General features: G+C 47.6%; 1 pseudogene; it reads right to left on the reverse strand.

Annotated features, from left to right (window-relative positions):
- Positions 1-3,730: 3,730 nt before the first annotated feature.
- On the reverse strand, positions 3,731-4,114 carry LOC108544394 (prothymosin alpha-like; annotated as a pseudogene).
- Between the last annotated feature and the right edge of the window lie 3,318 nt (positions 4,115-7,432).

A 7,432-nucleotide genomic window follows, 5' to 3' on the forward strand; every position in this document is an offset into this window, starting at 1 on the left:
AAAAAAAAAAAAAAAAAAAAAAAAAAAGATGAGGTCTCACCATTTGGCCCAGGCTTGTCTCAAACTCCTGAACTCAAGTGATCCTCTCGCCCCAGCTTCCCAAAGTGCTAGGATTACAAGCATAAGTCACCACACCCAGCCCTTCCATGTACTTTAAATCATCTCTAGATTACTTACAACACCTAATACTATGTAAATGCTATATAAATAGTAGTTATGCTTTATTGTTTTTTATTTATATTATTTTTATTAGGTTTTTTTCCTTCTTCTTTTTTTTTTTTTGTTTTATTTTTTGAGACAGGGTCTCATTCTGTTGTCCAGGCTGGAGTGTAGTGGCACAATCTCGGCTCACTGCAGCCTTGACCTCCCAGGCTCAGGTGATCTTCCTGCCTCAGCCTCCTGAGAAGTTGGGACTACAGGCGTGTGCCATTACGCCCAGTTAATATTTTGTATAGACAGGGTCTCACTATGTTTCCCAGGCTGGTCTCAAGCAGTCCTCTGACCTCGGCTTCCCAAAGTGCTAGGGTTACAGGCATGAGCCAGTGCTCCTGGCTCCAAATATTTTCAACCTGTGGTTGGTTGAATCCACAATGTAGAACTCTTGGATACACAGGGCTGACTTTATAGTCCCGTTTTCTGTGAACTGCCTGCCTGAATGTCCATTTTCCCACTGGGTTTCTGCCTAGCTTGATATTTTTTTTCTGCCTAATATCCAGAAGTTTTTTGTTTCTTTGTTTTTTTTTGTTTTTGTTTTTGTTTTGAGACGGAGTCTCACTCTGTCGCCCAGGCTGGAGTGCAATGGCGTGGTCTTGGTTCACTGCAACCTCCGCCTCCCAGGTTCAAGCACTTCTCCTGCCTCAGCCTCCCGAGTAGCTGGGATTACAGGCACTCACCAGCACGCCTGGCTAATTTTTGTATTTTTAGTAGAGACGGAGTTTCACCCTGTTAGCCAGGCTGGTCTCAAACTCCTGACCTCATGATCCGCACACCTCGGCCTCCCAAAGTTCTGGGATTACAGGCATGAACCACTGTGCCTGGCCTGATTTTGCTCATTCTGTTTTGTTGTTGTTATTTTCGTGACCAAGCAGAAGTTTTTGATTTTTATGTACTTTGAGTTGATCCATTTTTTCTTCCTTCCTTCTTTCCTTTCTTTTCTTTTCTTTTCTTTTTTTTTTTTTCAGTAGAGATGAGGTCTTGCTATGTTGCCTAGGTTGGTCTCGAACTCCTGAGCTGAAGCAGTCAGCCTGCCTCGGCCTCCCAAAGTGCTGGGGTGACAGGTGTGAGCCACCGCACCCAGCCCATCTTTTTCTTTAATGGCTGCTGGAGACTAAGTCGTAGCTAGAAAGGCTTTCCTACTCCAAAGCGACATCAGAATGCTACGGGGCTTTTTTCTAGGACTTGAATGGCTTCATTTTACCATGTATAAATCTTTGATCCGCTTGGACTATTTCCTGGTGTATAGTGGGAGGTATGGATCCAACTTTATCATTTTCCAGATGGCTGACAAGAGATATTTTTTAGCAGGGAGCTGGTCCAAAACACACGAGAGAACACTTTCTTCAGGAAAAGGTCACATGCCTCAGCAGAAGGTGTTGCGAATTATAGTAAGGAGCAGTTCTCTTTAATTAGCAATTTTATTTAATTCATTTGTTCAACAAATATTTTTCAAGTGCCCACTGTGTGCTAGGTACTTTTCTAGATACTGAGGCTAGAAAAAATAGACAAAAGTTTCTGCCTTCAAGGAACTCACGTTCTCTTGGTGGGGGGTGTGGGTAGACAATAGAGAAGCAAGTAAATACACATTATGTTAGACACTATAGAGAAAAATTAAATAAGGTGTTCTGGTTACTATGGCTGTGCAACTAAATGGGCCCAAACTTATGGATTCTGTGGGTCAAAGATTTGGACAGGGCCTAGCATAGGGGCACAGAGCAGCTTTCCCTGCCCCACCATGGCTGGGACCTCAGCTGAAAGACTCAAAGGCCGGGGCCTGGGCTTCATCTGAAGGCCCGTTCTCTCGTGCACCTGGTAGTTCATGCTGGTGGTTGGCTGGGGGCCTCGATTCCTCTCCACACGGACCTCTCCTTATGGTCTCCTCTCTGTGTGGGCTGGTTTGGGCTCCGAGGACATAGTAGGTTCCAAAGGTGAAGGTCCTAAGAGGAAGAGTCAGGTGGAGGCTGTGTCACAGATCAAGAGCTGGCCTCAAAAGTCCTGCAGCATTGCTTCTGTCACAGTCTGCTTATTAGAAGCCAGTTACGAAAGGCTGGTCTATATTCATGGGGAGAGAAAGAAAACTCTCCTGGCCAGGTGTGGTGGCTCACGCCTGCAATCCCAGCACTTTGGGAGGCCGAGGCAGGTGGAGGCTTGAGGCCAGGATTCGAGACCAACCTGGCCAACATGGTGAAACCCCATCTCTACTAAAAATACAAAACTTAGCTGGGTGTGGTGGCATGTGCCTGTAATCCCAGCTACTCAGAAGGCTGAGGCATGAGAATTGCTTGAACCGGAAGGTGGAGGTTGCAGTGAGCTGAGATTGCACCACTGCACTCCAACCTGGGCAACAGAGCGAGACCCTGTCTCAAGAAAAGAAGAAAAAAAGAAAACTCTCTTGATGGGAGGAGTGGTTCTAGAAGAGCTTGTGGGAGCATACGTAACTGCAGCCATTGTTAGAAAATGTAATTTACGACGTAAGAGAAGGAGAGCTGGGATGAGGTGGAGGTGATGTTGATAGAGATTGGTGTCATTTTGTTTCAATTTTTTGATACAGGTCTTGGTCTGTTGCCCAGGCTGGAGTGCAGTGGTGCAAACATGGCTCACTGCAGCTTTGAACTCCTGGGCTCAGAGGATCCTCCTGCCTCAGCCTCCCCAGTGGCTAGAACTACAGCTATGCACCACATTGCCCAGTTAATTTGTATGTATTTTTGGAGAGATGGGGTCTTGATATGTTGCCCAGACTGGTCTTGAATTATTGGCCTCAGGCAATCCTCTTGCCACAGCCTCACAAAGTGCTGTGATTACAGTCATGGGCTGCCGCCCCCGGCTGATGTCACTTTTGTTGTTGTTAGAACAACTCGGGAAAATAAAATTCCTGTATATTGTTGGACAACATTGTTTCACACATACCTCAAATAGGCAAAAAATAAATAAATAAATAAACAGCAACTCCATAGACGAAAAAGAAGAAATCTTTTATCTTTGGCCCTTTTAACCATCTCATACAAACCAACTACTTACAGTACAGCTAAGTACATACACAAAAAAGTTACTGGAATGCTTGGAATAAGACTGGTTTTCTGTTGTCGTTTTTGCTTTTCTTACAAGGTTTTTTTTTTTTTTTTTGTCCTTTGAGATTATAACAAACACGGTCACACCACAAGTGAAGTTAGAAGCAGGACAGAGAACACTCTGAAGGCTGGTTTGGTCATCTGAGATCATTGAAAATGGTTGACCCTAACAATATGTACAAAAATATAAAATGTAAATTAAAAAATACAGACAAATTTCCTTTTTAAGGTATTTTTAAGGAAAAAAGCAGGGTCTTGGGAAGTTTTGGTTCTTTTTTCCTCTCCTGTTGCAAATTCTCATGGTTTGGGTTGGGTGGTGGAGAGCACATGTCATCTGCGGGTGGCACTGCCCACAGTGGGCGGGTGGACGGGCCTCAATACACAAAGCTGACCATATGTAGATTCTGAGACGGGAAGTGGAGGGTGAATAGCTTACCCTCCTAATGTTTCCTTTCTTGCTGTCTAGTCATCCTCGTCGGTCTTCTGCTTTTTGGTATCGGCATCGTCATCCTCATCATCTTCAGCTGCCCGCTTACCCTAGCAGACTCAGCTTCCTTGTCTTCATCTCCATCCCCTTCCTCACCATCAATTTCTTCTTCCTTCTTCTTTTCCTCCCCACCTTCTTCCTCTTCTTCATCTACTTCATTGTCAGCCTCCAGCTCCCCATTTTTCTCATTAGCATTCCCATTAGCAGGGGCGTCTCTTCCATTTTCCTCCTCTTCCCCAACTTCCTTCTTCTCCTTTAAGTTCTTGGTGGTGATTTCTGAGCTGGTGTCTACGGCTGTGTCTGATATGGTGGGGCACCCCGGTGATCCGATGCGGGGGATTAAAAAGAAAGTGAGAGTTCAGGGACTCTGGCGATAAAGTGGCCGGAGTCCGCGGTGGCAAAGGTGGCTGCGGCGAGCAAGGAGCCGGACAAGGAACAATGTAAAGGTGGCTTTTCAGAGCAGCCAGTGGGTGATGTCATTTTTTTATATGGGAGTCAGGGACATGTGACCAGAAAGGAGTGAAAGAGGAAGCCCTGTCGTTATGTGGGAAGCATTCCAGACAGAGGGAAGAGCAAAGTCAAAGGCCAGGCAGAAGTGGGAGTGTGCTTGACTTACCTGGAGAGTGTGAGGACTGGTGTAGCTTACGTGGAGTGAGAAGAGACGGGGAATGTGTGGATGAGATCAGAGCTGTTGCAGGGAACAGATTGCTGCTGTAGGCCATTTTGAAGACTTCAGCTTTTCCTCTGAACGGTCGAGTATTTTCAGCAGAGGAGTAACACGATCTCACTTATTTTTAATGGGCTTACTCTGGTGGCTGTGAAAACAGATTTGGGGGTCAGAGGCAAGTCTAGAAGTGGGGGATCAACTAGGAGGCCATTGCAGAGATAAAGGCAGGACACGATGAATGCTTGGACCAGGATGATAGTGGAGGAGGTGAGAAATGACCGGATGCTGGATATGTCTCTTAAAATAGAGCTAACTGGATTTGCTCATGGATTGGGTGTGGGTTAATGGATAGACCGTACATCTTATTTGTCTGGGGAAGTTCAGGTTTATATAATGAATTATATAGTCACTCTAGTACTGAGAATAAGAGAGGAGCCAAGAATGACTCCAGACCCGCATGGTGGCTCACACCAGGAATTCCAGCACTTTGGGAGGCCAAGGCAGGAGGATTGCTTGAGGCCGGGAATTTGAGACCAGCCTGTGCAATATAGCAAGACCCCATCTCTACAAAATAGTTTTAAAATTAGCCAAGCACCTGGCACTAACCTGTAGTCCCAGCTACTTGGGAAGCTGAGGCTGTAGGATTGCTTGAGCCCTGGAGTTCGAGTCTAGCCTGGGCAACATAGGAGACCCTGTCTCTTGAAAAAAAAAAAAAAAGAAAGAAATAAAAGTGTTGTAAGCATCGTTACAAATATCGCCTGTTGCCAGGTGGTTTGCTGGCACAGCTTGGAGAGCTGCTGAGGCCCACGGGCTGGCTTGTCCCTGCCGTGCAGCCCTAGACGGCTCTGCTCGGAAACATCGCCCCGCTGACCTACCACATTTGCATTTTGAGTTTTCTGTCCTCCCCTCACTGACAGCTGGCATCTTCCTTCTTGTCTCAGGCCTCTCCTCCTTTAATCCAGGGCTCACCAGGCTATGACTGCTTGATAACTGACTTATCGAGTATACCAGGATCACAGGTGAATGAGGGTCTGTCCTGTGACTGTCAGTCATGGCGTGGGCTACTTTGAAGGCTTTTTTTTTCTTCTTCATTTTCCCTGGATAATTGCTTACTTGAAAGCAACTTTTTGGATAAGTTGAGTAGAACTATAAAAATTATTTTGTTGGCCAGGCACAGTGGCTCACGCCTGTAATCTCAGCACTTTGGGAGGCCGAGGCGGGTGGATCACGAGGTCAGGAGATTGAGACCATCCTGCCTAACACAGTGAAACCCTGTCCCTGTTAAAAATACAAAAATTAGCTGGGTATGGTAGCGGGGTCCTGTAGTCCCAGCTACTCGGGAGGCTAAGGCAGGAGAATGGCGTGAATCCAGCAGGCGGAGCTTGCAGTGAGCCGAGATCACACCACTGCACTCCAGCCTGGACGACAGAGTGAGACTCTGTCTCTTAAAAATATATATATATATAAAAATTATTTTGTTGTTGCATTAATTCAGTCATGCAGTTGTTGCTAGAGGCCCCATATAGTGTTAGCACCAGCTGGGGTTACAGAGATGGGCTGGTTAGTTCATTGGTACAACAAATACTATTTAATGGTTGTGAGCCTATGGATGAAACAGACAGACATCCCTGTCTGTTTCAAGTTTACATTCTAGAGGGGGAGGGTAAACAAGACAATAGGGACATCAGCAAAATATCAGGCATGCAGTGGTGCCGAGCGCCACAGAGAGACCATTAGGCAGAGAGGCAGCTGGAGGGTGCTGCATTTGAAACAGGGCCATTCTGGGCAGCATGCAAACCTGGCGGTGGGGACGGGGCAGGGATCTGTCCCCAGCTTCGGAAGCCACCAGTTGTGAGTCAAGGCAGGTCCAGTGCTTCTCACCCCACTAGGAATAACTCCTGAATCCCTCTCCGTGGCCTGTGGCCGGGACAGTCTGGCCCCTGGCTGCCTCCTGGCCTCGTCGCTTATCTCTCCTCTCTGCTGTTCAGCTCCCGCCACAGTGGCCTGTTTCTTTCCTCGCTGCTCCCGCAGCACAGCCCTGACTCAGCGGCCTTTGCATGTCCCCTCAGCGCTGCAGGGCCCACTCCTTCCTCTGTCCTGGTCTCTGCTCAGCCGGTACACGGTCAGGGAGGCCTGGGTGGTTAGCCCTCAAGGAGCCAGGCCTCCCAGCACCCCTCCCTTGTGTAGCCTCCTCCCACACGGGATCTCAGCCAGTACTTGCTTCAACTAACAGGACGTGGCAGGCGTGATGCCCTGCCAATTCCAGGCCTAAGCCTTGACACAGCCTGGCAGCTTCTGCTTCTGAATTTCAGGAGCCCTGAGCTGTCATGTAAAGAAGTCTGGCTGCCTTGCTGGAAAGGTCACATGGAGAGACCATGTGAGAGGCCACATAGACAGGCGTCATGGAGAGAGAAAGGTGTTGAGACCACCTGGAGAGGGAGCCCAGTTGACCAAACACCCCCACTGAGCCCAACCCCCCAGCCATCCCTGCCAGGACACCAAACATGTGAGTGAGCCATCCCAGCGTTCCAGCCTGGCCAAGCACCAGTGGACTGTTGCTGCAGAGAAAATCTGCATAGAATAAAAGAACCCCCGAGTTGAGCCCAGTTAGTCCACAGAATCATGAGAGATAAGCAGATGATTGTCGTTTTGAGTCACTTAGTCTTGAGGTGGCTTAGCATGCAGCAAGAAGAGATGACTGGAACGCCTTCCCTGACCACCCAAACTCAAATTGCATTTTCTTTCCTCTGCTTTTCTTCTTCTTCTTCCTCTGCTTTTCTTCTTCTTCTCTTCCTCCTCCTCTTCTTCTTCCTCCTCCTCTTCCTTCTTCTTCTTCTTCCTCTTCTTTTTTTTTGAGACAGGGTCTGGCTCTACTGCCTAGGCTGGAGTGCAATGGTACAGTATTGGCTCACTGCAACCTCCACCTCCTAGATTCAAACCATTCTCCTGCCTCACTCTCCCAAACAGTTGGGACTACAGGTGTCTGCCACCACA

Source organism: Rhinopithecus bieti, unplaced genomic scaffold (genome assembly GCF_001698545.2).
Source record: "Rhinopithecus bieti isolate Rb0 unplaced genomic scaffold, ASM169854v2 scaffold_25396, whole genome shotgun sequence".
NCBI lineage: Eukaryota > Metazoa > Chordata > Mammalia > Primates > Cercopithecidae > Rhinopithecus > Rhinopithecus bieti.